At 36.3% G+C, this 14,933-nt stretch overlaps 1 protein-coding gene across 11 annotated transcripts in view; it reads right to left on the reverse strand.

Annotated features, from left to right (window-relative positions):
- Positions 1-13,778, reverse strand: part of LOC149545962 (Galactose oxidase/kelch repeat superfamily protein) — a 136,912-nt gene extending 123,134 nt beyond the window's left edge. For 4 of the 11 annotated variants that reach the window (XM_089790902.1, XM_089790908.1, XM_089790907.1 and 1 more), the window contains exons 1-2: positions 13,367-13,754; positions 13,052-13,117 (exon numbers count right to left, since the gene is read on the reverse strand). The gene's annotated coding sequence lies outside the window, so the exon portion shown is untranslated. Of the gene's footprint in view, positions 1-8,852; positions 12,754-13,051; positions 13,118-13,366 lie in introns of those variants that run through there. The other 7 variants (XM_089790910.1, XM_089790905.1, XM_089790906.1 and 4 more) reach the window with 4 other exon arrangements.
- Positions 13,779-14,933: the final 1,155 nt, after the last annotated feature.

Consider the following 14,933-nt stretch of genomic DNA (forward strand, 5'->3'; position numbering starts at 1 on the left):
GTCAAATACCCAAATGTGCCAATAGTTCTTGTTTTCACAGCAAGATCGCCATCAAGTTCCCAATGTGCAAGACAAAGTCACTAACCTTAATCACACATCACGTGTCTTGCAATTTGGGACACCAAACCTACGGTTACACCTGACCTGTAACTAAACAGAAAGTCCTTACTAACACGTCTATGGAGTTCGTTGCATTCACAGCAACACCCTATAGCCTCTTCCCACCATGTAATTCCAATCCTCTAACAAAGTCTGCCTTAAAATTTATTATCCGTCAATTTTAAAGTGGGAGTCGTGATATGCATTCCCTATGCCTGATTATGTGTTTTAACTTTGAGACTTGTCATTCTATAGAGCACCTCAACCAACATCTATTGACAAGTTTCTTATCGGTTACTTTCCCACTCCTATAGACCCCCACGCGGCAAATAACTGCTTGAAAAAGTGAATCGTGGCTCTTTTTTAAAACTTGTCGATTATTCACCACTCCGTCCAAACAGCTGGGCACAATAACTCTTTATAATTTGTATCGGCTCCACATATTGGATTTATTTGTTTGCAAGCTTTTAAATGTTGGTATGTCAATATTCAAGAGAATTGCAAAACCCGAGTTACGGAAATATATTCAAACAATATTTCCCACACTGCTTTGACAGTCAGACTTCAATGTTAAACCTAATAGATGCTAATCTCTGTTGATAGATAGAAATGGGCGATGTGCAAACCTTCAATCATCCCTCGGCAACGTCAGGCCTTAGTTGCTGTGATAGTCAATCCCGTGAAAAGGCCTAGTTATTCCAATCAGTCTTTGAGAGACTCGAACTTCCCCATACTACCAATGCTTCCTATAGAAAGGCCGTCGCAACTACCTGAATGTCTTCCTCTTGTATCCCGATATCAACCCTTGGTTAAACGACAATCATATAAATGCAAATCGAACCTATAGGGTAATGCCTGTTGTCTTATTTTTCTTCTTCTGACCCTACCGTAAATAATGTATTGACTCCAATAATTTACTTCCTCAGATATAGTCGAAACTTGAAGTGTAAGAGAATATCAAACCAGTGCACTTGCGCTCAAAACTACCGTAAATGATTTGAGAAATTTCTTAATTGCATTTATGGAAGAACGGTGCTAGAACTAAGAAAATCCCCATGTTCTCCTCTTAAGTGAGTTAAAAAAAACTCCACTAGATCTATTTGTGAATGAATGCGACTTATATCTTTGGTTCTCTTGTCTAAATCTACTCCTACATTTTAATCCTCCACTCTGAGCAAGTCAGTCTGAAAATCATTCAACTTTTCCACTTGACTCGACTTTGGAAGCTCCACAAAATCTTTTCCTGTAGAACTAGAAATCCCATTTTTTATTCTCTCCTAACTCATGTTCAAAGAGGTGTTCTTTCTTAGATTCTGCAATACCTGCTAGAATGGCCGATTTACTCTGGTTGAAAATACAAGATGCTTGCCTTACTTGAAATATCCCTGCATGTTAAGAATATGACAAATAGGCATCTTTAATTCCCCGGAACTATATCTTCCAAGAATACCATACCATCAATTTTCTTTGCACAAACAAATTTTCTCAACCTTTGCTGACAAAAAAATTCACTGCTTCTTTAGAAATATGAATCAATTCCTAAATTTTTGTAAATGTTTGTTATGCATAACCCATTCAAGCTAGCAGGAAAAACCAACTCTGATACCACTGAAATATCCCTAACAGATATTTACTCATTCTTACCCAAAATAACATTCAGAATACCAGCATATGAATATACATTACATACGAACAGAATTAAACAAGTAAACTCTCATTAAATTCCTTCAAACATGTTATTGCATTATACAACAGCAATACAATAACCAACGTTCAAAAATCCAATCCTAAATACAGCTTTACAGTTAGATTGGAAAACTTAAGAAAAGAACCTGTAAGCACATACAACACACCTGATGTGACGTCTCCAAGGACAATGGGTTTGCTCCATTGTCTGCCGCCATCAGGGGCTACATCCTCATACTAGCTGAATGCTGAAGCTTTCCAAATACTCTCTCAAGAGAGAAAGTGAAATCTGAATAATAAATCAAGCATCAAATGAGCCTCTTTCCCTTTTTAATACACGAACTGAGACTCTTTGACTCCCCTTTGGCTTTCGTCTTATTCCCCTATGACTCTTCAACTTACCTCTAGCTTTTCATCTTATTCCTCCTTGACCTTTAGCCCCCTGTAATGTCCCCAATTTTTAATAAAATATTTATTTAGGTTAATTAATTAAATGGTCCTATAATATCACAAGAGCTTATTTAATTAATTGATTTAATTAATAAAGGGGCCGCTCTTTATTTTATTTTATATTAACTCATTGGCTTGTCGGCTTTTTTGTAATCCTTCGGGAAGTTTCCTCAAAGCCCTTTATAAGGCCTTCTTGTAAGTTGTTTTAGGATGCGATTTGGATTATTTCTCTGTTCTGCGAATTCCTGTTGGAGTTCTATATTGTTCGCCATTTCAGAAGTGAAAGATCTTCCCTACTTGGCTTCTCCAATTTCAGTGGGATGTAGCCCTCACCCTATTCCGTTGGTGTATTACTTAGCTCAACTTTGGCAAGTTCGAGCACCACCTTTGTCTACAAATTCAATTTATAATTCATGGTGACATAAGTACTATTTCATGTTTGGCATACCTTCTCTATATTATCTATGTGCATTTGCATTTGGATATTTAATTCAACATTGATTCTTCCCTCAGCATACATATTCACTATGGTACAGACTCTTGACTAAACTGTACAGCATCAAAGCATTACCGTACAACTTTGTAATTTCACCTAGCTACACCATACGGTGGCCATTCAAATCTGCTATTTTCATATTGCTAGGGCAGAAACTCAACAGGCATTCAATTAGGCTTCTCAAATGCACAGATAGTGGATCAGGAACATTACAACCCCCCCTTATAATATTAAATTGCTCCATTTTACTCCAACTCTCATAAAAAAAAATTAATATTAAAAGGGTATATCTGAAAATCCTCTAATGTCCCAAAAAGAGGACATTACATTTTTGGTGAATATCATGTGTTGATATTCTGGAAGACAACCAATGCTCATGATATCAAATGTGATATCAAAATGGTGGATATCTTCTGATCAAAGATATCCTCAAAATTTGGCATTCCAAATATTACGAATGATGTAATATATGTCTTGTGCTCATCCTCCCTCGCTAAGAGGGAGTGTTGATGTTTGGTAGCTTCAATTGGATAAACTATGAGACTAAAGTGCAGATATACATATATATATATATAGATTATTATGTGAGATATTATTATTTGTTACTATATTAATATCTAATTATCGAATATAAAATATTATTATGTGAGATATTATTATTTGTTACTATATTAGTATCTAATTATCAAATAGACATGTCCAATGAAGGGATGTGTCTTTTCTTAGGCTTTGCTCATTATAAATTAGAGGTTGCTGCTATTTACAACACACATATCAAAAACATGGCAGTGCAAATACATTTGCAGCATCCTCCAAAATCAACAAAAATCTGTTGCTTCTGTGTACGATAGGTACTTTAGGATTTTGCTCAATAACTTGGATTGTAAACTACTTCCCAAGTACATGTTACTTTTTAGACGATAAAGAACTGGTTTCAGTCAGCCTATAAAGCATTAGTAGTGTACCATTCAAAGTTCAGAGTAACTAAACACTTATGTCCCGAGATCCTCCTAAAACTTTCTAAACATCCCACTGGTGCATCCCTCCATTCCCAAGTTGTAGAAACTTCAAGTAACATTATAGACTAAAGCCAACTTGGGAAGCACTTTGAACAAGGTGCTTGTAGAAGGGCAGTGAAGATAACAGTGATCTCCATAAAAAGTATTCATATCATCTCTTATAACTCATGCTTCTTAGATATTTAATTTGGCAGAGAAGCCTGGAATAAGTATTTTTCACTTTCTTTTCTCTAAGGTATCTTAGAATCTGTTAAAGATTTACATGTTGTAACTGCCACAGTGTAGTCCTTCTGATATTCTGATCAGCAAAAAATAATATGGCATCTGATAAAAACAACTATTTGCTTGAAATTTTGCCACAGGAAATGGTCTAGCACAAAAAATGAGGCTAATACCATGATAATGACTTACATTCAAGTCCCACAAGATTAATTGCCCGCTGAATAGAATAATTACAGCAGCCCACATCACGATGAGACAAGATTCTCTAAGTGCAATGGAATGTTCGGGTATATTATACTGAAGGTAGTTGTGTTTCAACATATCTGTCATGAATTAAAATAGTTCTCTTGCCTGTTAACACGCCTTGCTGGGTTAATCCAGTCTCTGAAATGGGCCAAACGAGAAGAGGGATGGATAAAAGTGAACTTCGATGGAGCCTCAAAAGGCAATCCAGAGCCATCTGGAGTGGGGTTTGTGAAAAGGAACAGCTCAGGAGTATAGTGGCAATTGGACCCAAAAAACTTCAGGAAGGAACAAACAACAAAGCTGAGGTGCATGCGGCATTGGCTGTATACACTATTACACAGCAAGGAAATTATCAGTAGAACAGTTGCATTTGGAAGGTGATTCACTGATTATTGTCAATGCAGTAATTAAAGGAGAAGCTCTTGGCTGGAACATTAATAAACACGTTAAATAAATTTACAAATTTTTAAAAACTTTAAAGAGTTCAGAATTACACGTGTTAAGAGGAGGCAATCAGATGGTGCACAGATTATCTAAGGTGCCAGTAGCATTTAATGCAGGCCTAACGGAAGAAATGAAGGTTTCAAGAAATCTACCTTAGTCTTGGTAAAATTTGGTAAAAGTGACTTAGAAAATGAAGCGTTTTGAGGGGTTTGATGACTTTGAAATTTCAAGAGGGCTGGATTGCCCAAGATAGGTCAGAATCCAACCTGTTTTGAGAATTAATCCACAAAACTCCAAGAAATCTGACATGCAAATTGGTTCTAAGCTCAGTATTGATTGCATTTTTTGCCCCAAATATTATATGTGGATTTGTTTTGAGTTCTGATTGGTGAAGTCTAGACAGGTAGATTGAAGTTCCATTTGATAAGGATTGCCCAAGAAGGGTCAAAATCTGACCCTCCTTGGACAATTTTTCCCAAACTCCCACAATTTCCAACCTCCTAAACCATCCCAAATTCAGTCTCTAACTGCATTTTTATTCCAAAACTAAGAGGAGCCAGACTAATTGCTTTGCAGATCAAATTGAATGGAGGCAATTCTAAGCTTTTGATTGAAAGCACTGCCCAAGAGCAGGTGGAACCAAAACTTCATGATTTGCGCCCTAGATTGCAAGCCATTTCGAAACTAAGAAAAACCAAGGCAAGTTGGCACTAGGAAGGGGTTGAATATTTGTTTTTTTGTGCCCAAATAGCCAGGTCGGCCCTCTAAAAGATGCAACTTTTAGGACTTAGAAAATCACCTATATAGGGAGGCCTCCTCAAATCATTTGAACATTAAATCTACACCATCCTTCTCTGCTCTAGAAGGCAGAAAATTTGTCAGAATAACGGAGCGAAAGTCTTAGGTTTAGGCAGCAAAATTCCTCATAATTGGGCAGCAAATTACATCTTGTTTGGCAGCAAACTTCCCTACCTCTAAGCACCAGCAACCCTCTTATAATTGGTTGTAGATTTGGCAACCTAATTAGGGTTTGTAGGGATGAAGCTCGGCCCTTGACCTTTAATTGCTTTTGGGGCTTCATTGTAATTGGGACTACTATAAAAGGCGAAGGCCTTCTCATTTGTGAGGGGTTAAGAAAGTTAGAATCATTCGAAGAGGAGAATAGAAGCAAGAGAGCTACGCTAGAAGTTGTTCATAGCTAAGGAAGAGAATTGATCAAATTGTTGCTCTGATTGCTATCAACGTAAGGGATAACTCATTTTTGGTTCTTCATGGTAGATTACTTAATATTGCTTTGGGGAGTTGCATGGTTTCCTTAATCTTTGGCTTGGATTAGAGTTATTTCCATGTTCAAGTAGTTAGTTGGATGAAAGTTATCTAGCCTCTTGCTGATGGTAGGATTGTCTTGTGTGGTAAGCCAGTGATTTAATGCACTTAACTTCAATTGTTGTTAATATTTTAGTTTGCAACCATTGGATGTGATTGGGGAGGAGATATCAATTTGAAAACCATTTGAGTGTTCCTTAGAAGCCTAGACAAGATGGGTGGAGTTGCTGCCGAGATTGCATTTTGTAAAGTCCAAGTCATCCATGCTTAATTTCATTCTTAGTTATAAGTAGAACTTTAAGTTTAAGTTCAAGTGGAGATTGGAAAACCAAATATATTGTCATTGCACATTGTGAAGCTAAGTCTTTACAAGCGCAAGAGTTGATAACCATTGAATGAATGATGTATGTATCCTATGTGATTACCGGCAAATCACATTATTTCAAAGAGCAAGTTCCTGCAATTAAATTATTAAAGAGAACCTTGAAGTCATTTTGTTATCGTACTTTGCAGCTTAGCATGAGAGATGACCTTATATTAAGAGAGGATTGAGTAAATGATGTTTCATCTCGAAATATTGGCTATTTGATTCTGCATGTTGTAGTCAAACAAAACTCACATCAAAAGGCACCAAAGTTTGAAGCTGGGATTTCCAAGGTGACAGCCCAGTCAAGCCAGCAAAGGAGAAAAAATAGGGCTTGTTCAATGTTCTGTATAGTTTCTTTCTGTCATAGGTAAATGTAGTTTTAATGGTATAATATCAATTGTTCGTCTCGGTTCTGTTACTGTAAAAGTTGCCCATTTTGAATGGCAGTTTTGTATATCCCCCTTTGATAGTCTCTGGTTATGTAGTGGGGGGTAAAACAAAAATTGCTAATATATTTCGCAATATGGGGGCTGACATGCCAAAGAATTGTCCAGGATTTGGTTTATAAACACTCGGCATTTTGTTTCAAAAGTTCGTTTTTGCTGTCTGTTGACACAGGGAAATGGCACATGCAGAGCGGGATTTTAAGTTTTGTTTCAAAAGTTGGTTTTTGCTGTCTGTTGACACAGGGAAATGGCACACGCAGAGCGGGATTTTAAGGTTGTAGGGCTTGATAAAAATCAGTGTGAAATTGTAATGATTTTCTTTATGAATTGATAGAAATATAAAAGAGAATACTGATCAAAACATAGTACTCTTCGAATTAAATGTTTATAGCGAAACTGCTACTACTTCTTGCAAAAATAAATCTTCATTTCAACAACAATGTATTCTAGTTACCCGAAGCTCCAGTATATGAAATCCCCATCCCCACGCTCACAATTTTGGTGACTACAATTACAAATGACATACCTCTACTTCTATTCATTTATTCATGTAACCTTAATTTCACTGGCATCCCCATCCCAATACCTGCACCCATTACCCTACATCTGTAACCATGTTTTCTTCCCACAAATGTTCAGATTAAGGTTAATTTTATAGTGGGAGACCTCTGGCTCTAACCATTATTCATTTCAGTAATTAAGCTCAGCTAATATTGATTAAAGAACTGCTTCCTCTCCAATTAAATGACATAATCAATTAACTTTTCCACCATCAAGCTGCCTCTTGGTAACCATTTCAGTGGCACTGCAAGACGCAACCCAGGAAACAACCCATGCTCAGCTGCCGCTGAATTGGTGGTGCATGTTGAAGATTGTAGCTGCGATAGAGATCTTTATCTCTGCTATTTTAAAATGGAAATATGTTTTTATGACCATTATGGTCACCTTCAGCTAAAAGAGATATTTGTGATTACATTTAAGTTTATATTATGCGGAAAGATGTGTCATACATCATGCAAAGAGGCATACAAATGGAAATGTGAAATGTTGAATATGTGGAAATATTAAGGGTCTTACTTTCGGAACTCAAAGAGACCTTTGTGTGTAAGATGAAGAGTCTTATGCAATCTATTTATATGATTGCTTGGTATATTGTAATTCAATCAAGTGAAAAGGCCTTGTACTCATACATTTTTTATCATTAATAAAAGAGATATTTTGCTGGTGTGGCTGGGTTTTTCCCTTCAAGTGGAGGGGTTTTCCCAGGATAAATCTTTTGTGTCTTCTGTACATTTTATTTTTAGTTTTCTTATGCTGTATATCTAATTTTTGGGCATAAAACTTAACATGGTATCAAAGCTAGGTTAGATATCAGCAATGAATTGGGATTTTTGCTTTTGTGTTTAGCTCTTCGTCTTTTTCAAAAGTTATTCATTTGCTTATGTGTCTCAGCATGTGATTTTCATTTTATATATATATATATATATATATATCTTGCAATGTCTCAATCATGCCACCCACTCAATCTTATGAGACAATGATGCTTGACGACCAAGATCAAGAGAAACAAAAAGCTTTTCAACAAGAATCAATCAGCCATCCAACATCAAACCGTCTGATAATTGAAAAAATCAAGCTGCCAAATAAAAACCGACTTTGCCCAAAGGCCAATCAACATAAGATTGAGTGGGTGGCACGATTGAGACATGTCGGATTTTGAAGCCAAGGGTATCTCTGAATCAAAGCTCTTTGATAAACACGAAAAAATAGAACAGGAACAAGCATGATTGTCATCAAATGGGGTTTCCAAATACTCGCATAAATAGGTGCTACGTATATGGATGAGAAGACCACCAGTTGTGCCACAAAAGAACCACTAAATCAAATTCCCTACAGGAACAATTTTTTTGTTGTCAATGCCTTTGTTTTGAATTAACATTGATCAAATAAAATACATCTGGGTCGGACCAATTGGCAATGTTGCTAAAAAACCATAATAAACCCCAAATAATAGAATCGGTGTGGATCTTTCAACCCATGGTATATGTGTGTGTGTGTGTGTGTGTGTGTGTGTATATATTGCGATGTCTCAATCGTGCCACCCACTCAATCTTATGTTGATTGGACTTTGAGCAAAGTCGGTTTCTATTTGACGGGTTGATTTTTTCAATTATCAGAAGGTTCAATGTTAGATGGCTGATTGATTCTTGTCGAAAAACTTTTTGTTTCTCTTGATGTTGGTCGTCAAGCATCATCGTCTCTGGTGTAAATGCATTGAGAAGTCTTTGTATTGAGGTGGCCTCTCTTTTCTATGCCATTATGAATATTCACAACTGTGCATTCTCGAATCTTCTGTTTATTCTCATTTTGTTCGTAGGTGCTATCAACGTGTAATTTTTCTCGTTCTCTCAGCTACAGTCGTGCATCTTTTTCTTTCCTCTTTTGCTCGTCTTGTTGTGCCTATCATCATATGACATAAAATCATCGTTTTTTTTTTTTTTTTTTTATAACTAGGGAATTCCTCCTTTTACCACTTGAAGCTAAGGAAAGAAGATCTTGCAGCAACATCTGAGATTCAATAGCACACTCATCTATCTCTCGTCAACGGATAAATCATGCATACAGACCCTCTTTAATTAATCACAACTCCTCTGAAACCATTCCTTGAAATAACTCAAAGAACTACACATTTTGGGGTACCAAAGATAGACAAAAGCAAAGAGAAATTTGCATAGAATGAAGGCCCCATCTGTATATCTACTTTTGGGCTTGATAGCTCTCGTAGTCATCTGGAATGGAAGAGAAGCTCACAATGGTGGCAGTAGGGCATTGCATTGCAGGGTGAACACTCGGAGATGACCACAAATGGGAGCACCATTATATTGAGAAGGATAAGTTTTGAGAATCATCCTCATCGTGATGCTACTCCAGTTGCTGAATTTCAGCTCGAATGAGAGGATTTTATGAATGTAGAGGATTATCTCAATAATGAGGATCGATTCAATGTGTCATACAAGCTGTCCATGATTTTCCCAATATTAATAAGGCTCATGTCGATGGTTTGTTGAGCTTAAGGATGAACACCTCCAACAAGTATTGCAGAAAGCTATGCACCGCTCTAATCAAGGCACTAAATTGTATGGTAAGAACCTTGATGGATTCATTTTTGTTAGGAGCATATGAGCCTCCTTCTTGGGTTAAGGATTCAGGAGAAATCAAAACAATGTCAAATAATCTAAGACTTTCATGCAACTATCAACGGTGCATGTGATGAATTTGATACCTGCTAGTGCAATTACCAACCACGACTTGGAAATATATAAAAGTGATCATCGTTTGAAGTCAGAAGTTCATTTTTTAGATTCAAGGTGATTGACGTCTCTGGATTAAGTTGATTGAACATAGGTCGGGTGTGCCTTAAATGGCAAGTTGTACATGTCCAATTGAAAAAGTATCCATAGCAAGAGGTTGTTGTCGACAATGAAGAAAATTGGACAAATTCAAAGGAGATAAGTAATCTATGTTTATTTCTTTGTGTATAGATCTTGAATTTTTGTTATATCACTAGAAATAATATAGAGCATTGATCTCTATTTTAATTATAGAAAGCATCAAGATTATAGGAGATTAATGAACATGAGAATGCTAGTTGCAATCTTAAACTAACTTGATGTTGCAAATCTTTATAAAACAAAGTATATCTTTGCTTTGATCTCTATGATAAGTGGATCTTATGAGTCTTTATAAATCTCTTTTAGTTGTTGGGAGCAATGGGATAGTAAGAGATTTTGCAACATTGTTTGCAGTTTTGATACTAAATTGGTGGCACATTATCTTCATTAAAAAGAGGAAGATCATGCTTAAAGAGAGACTATTCAGCTTCAGAGCAGAGGGAGATGTCTAACCCTTTTCAAAGCTTGTGTGTCAGTAAATCACTAGGAATTAACTTCCTTTTATGGTGCTTAAAGTTGTCCTTGTTGAGAGGGAGTCTGTTAAGAGAAAATCTCAATGATTATTATATTCTTCTCTGGGAGAAGTTTGAGGTGAAAGCCCTCATTCCACACTCTACGAGTAGGTATGGTGGACCACCCTCTGCAAGTAGTTCTCTCGGAGAAGTTTGAGGTGAACGCCTTCGTTCCACCCTCTGCGAGAAGGTATGGTGGACCACCCTCTGCAAGTAGGCATGGTGGAAATGTATTCTTCTCCAAAAGAAGTTTTGAGGTAAAAGCCTAGTAGGCATCATGGAAGTCATATGTGTGACTTCATTTTATGTTCTTGTGAGGTAACTATGGTGAATTATGTTATGCTGAGATAACATGTTTTATGTGATGTGAATTTATCATCTTTGGTTGCAGCTATGTGTGTTTGCCCTTCTAAAGATCTCTCTCTTGCTAAGAGGGAGTGCTCTTTTAAATGGAAATATGTTTGTTATGACTGTTATGATCACCTTCAGCTGAAAGAAATATTTGTGATTAAATTTAAGTTAATATTATGCAAAAAGACATGTGTCATACGTCATGCGGAGAGGCATGCAAATGGAAATGTGAAATGTTGAATATGTGGAAATATGAAGGGTCTTATGTTTGGGACTCAAAGAGACCTTCGTGTGTAAGATGAAGAGTCTTATGCAATCTATTTATATGATTGCTTGGTATATTGTAATTCAATCAAGTGAAGAGATTTGTATTCGTACATTTTTTATCATCAATAAATGAGATATTTTGCTGCTGAGGCTGAGTTTTTCCCTTCAGTGGAAGGGTTTTCCAAGATAAATCTTTTGTGTCTTCTGTACATTTTATTTTTAGTTTTATTATGCTGTTTATCTAATTTCTGGGCATAAAACATAACAGTGCACTCCCCTTCAGACCTCTTTCTTTGAAGAGGAACCTTTTTCCAGGATTGCAAAATTGAACAATCATGCAGAATTTTTAGTGATGATGAAGGTCTCAAGATGGTTGTAGCTATCTGCTGTAAGAAACTGGAAGGTGAAGGAGTTTTCCTTTACTATCATTAAGGGATGCCTAATAATTCTCAAATTTTGTTAAGAAGCATAAATAATTGGTCAAAGCATAGGTGGCTGACTGTTTGGCAAAAGTGGGTAATGGTCAATATCCTTTCTCTATTAAAATAAGCAATCTCTTTAAAGATTAGGGAATATATTTTGTCTCTACATTGGGCAGATTCTTTTTTCTGAAAAATTGATCATTCCTAGTGTTTGTTCTCTCTCATTCCTTTAAACGATGGAAATACTTATTTTATTGGCTTGTTTGATTTGTGTGATGCTCTAAAGATTTCTGCATGCTATCTCATTGCATTCAGAGTTGGCACACTCTGCAAGATGCATCATGACTATTCCCCTAGGGTCTCACCCTACAGTGGTGGTGTTTCCGGTCATCATCTGCATCCCTTGTGTTTATACATCAAAGAGAATTTGGGGGATGATGGATTGAGCAAAACTGTGATTCATGCCAGGGTCTCCATCTTGGAGGCTTTCATCAGCAAGCTAGACGCCAGCGCTACAGATTCTGAGACTCACTCTCTATATAAAGCTTGCAAGATTGAATATCTAATAATAGGATTTGGCTTTTGTACGGACAATCAGCATGATCAACTTCTGGCGATATCAAATGTGCTTACCCTGCCAGCTACTTCAACGAGCAGCCCTTCTGGTAGATGTTACCGTTATCTTATTTTTGTCAATGTTGTTGATGGATAATTTGTCAATTTGTGTTTTGCTGGCAGGTTTTGCCTTGGTAGATGTTTGCTGGTTTGGACGCTATGCGTATCATAACTCATTTTTTGCATTGAACTGGGCAAGTTTCTCTACAAATACTTTTCACTCCTGATATCTTACTAGTTATGAATCAACAATGGCTATGGCCCACACCTTCCCTTCCACGCTTCCCAACATCTCTCAAAGTAAGATAAATCTCATGTTAAGATTCTTCTGTTCTGCATATAAATTCATTTAGGCATTAATACTCAGATAGTATCAATTACAAGAAAGAATAAACCAAACTTTATTTATTTTTCCGCATTTGGTTTTCTTATTTCTTTGTACAACAATATATTGAGATGAATGTGTGTAATTTCTGGCAATACGAAGAAATGACAGAAGCTGGGGGAGTTCTAGATATTCAAATTATTATACATATGTACCTCTGAAAATCTGTAAAAAGGAATAAAAGGAATCACAGAAAAAAAACATTTACATTACCACTAAAGAATAAACTCAATGATGACGTCTTACTTGGTTTTAAAAAACGATAGCCCCTCATACGATTAAAAAGACCAACATTCCAACCGCAATAAGCCTCTGCAATTTCAATTCAACGCACAAACAATATCGTCAATTCAATTGGAGAAAAATGTCCACCAAACCCAACGTATTTGTTTTTAAAGAATAATTAGCGCCGGGATTTTTCACGTCAATTGAAAGAATTTTCATCCAAACCCTAATGGACAAATCCTAGGAGACAAAATCTATGTCATTACTATTTAGTTTATTTTTAAAATTGGATATGTATCCGTGCTGCCATTTTCACCGAAATCAGCCAAAGCTTACCTTTCGATTATTTATGACACCCAACATCTCTATAATTCTTTAGGGCAAATTCTGAACATACTTGCAGAGAGACCGTAGATTTTGGCACTCGAATGCTTCGGAGGGAAAAAACAATTTTAGGAGAAAATTTGGGTCAACAGAATTAGGGCCAATTATACCTGGTCGTGTGAGATCAGATTAACATCAATCCGTGTCAACGCCCTTCCTGACCAGATGAAAACAGTGCTGCTTTTTAATAAGTTCTTAAAACGTTTCTTGCTACCATGAGTAGATTTTAACCTCACGGTTTTTTAATTGGATTAGATATCCAAAACAAGGGTTTAGGGTTCAGGCCAAGGTTTGGCAAAATAGCAACTACGCTCGTGGCGAGAGGGCACGATTATTTCTGACGATATGTGTTTGTTTTGAGTACTTTTTCAATTTCAACAAGGTGCACTTGTTATTATATTAATATTAAAATATGTTTTGGGTAATATATTGGAAGATTATTAATACATAAATAAAAATACAAAATAGTAAACTATAAAAAAAAATTGTGAGGAGATATTTGTTTTAATGAGAGGGCTGTGTGAATTTGGATGTCATAATTTTTTTTGTTAAATTTCTTCGTTTGTCACTATCAATATATTTCACAAGATTGTCATGCCATCCAAAAAGGATTGATTTAGAAATGGAGATGATCTTGTCAAAGGCAAGACAAAATAAATTCAATTTATTCATCAACCTTTTAAGGTTAGCATCCTCTGTCAAGAAGAAGAATATAGCAGTGTCATCAGCAAATTGAACATTAACGAGGTCCTATCCATTAGGAAACTTAATTCCTTGCACCTTCAAGCGTATAAAACCATCGCTTAAGAGGTAGAAGAGAGCATATGTTGCAACGACAATAGAGAAGGGGCTAGAGGGAATCCCTACCTAATGGGCCTAGGAAGCATTGTAGGATTAGATTAATAGCCATTAATATCAACTCTAGCATTAGCATTATTCAGGGGAGTTGTGATTATATGTTGAAATTGCTCAAGGAATCTTAATCCATCCAACATCGTGAAGATAAATACCCACTCAATTCTATCACAAGCCTTCTCGTAGTATATTAACATCATGCATGATTTTTATTGAGAATCCCTCACCCAATTGATAGATTCCCAACAGGTGATCGAGTTCTCTAAAATATATCTATCTTTTTCCAAACCCTGATTGTGATGCAGAGGGATTTTAGAACCTTTAGAAAATCAAATGCACGACTTAAGGCTTCACATGCATGAATGCAAATTTCAGCAAATGCATAGAAATTTAATAAAATGAGGGTCAACACATGAAGATGTTGCCCATTCAAATCTGCATTACAACTAGGTTTTCCTGTAACAGGAAAACTCAAGAACTTCATTCTATTCACTTTCTCCCAAAAAAAATCTCTCTCCAAAAATCTCTCTTCAAAAATCTCTCTTACAATATGCACTCTTTCTCTTTTTGAAAAACCTTCTAATGTAACTCCCAAAAATCCATCATAGCTTTCTTGTGGCGATTACATTTTGAATGCCTACACATGGTGCTTTAGGAATATTCA

Source organism: Cupressus sempervirens, chromosome 7 (genome assembly GCF_028749045.1).
Source record: "Cupressus sempervirens isolate cs-2001-9-10 chromosome 7, ASM2874904v1, whole genome shotgun sequence".
Taxonomy (NCBI): Eukaryota; Viridiplantae; Streptophyta; class Pinopsida; order Cupressales; family Cupressaceae; genus Cupressus; species Cupressus sempervirens.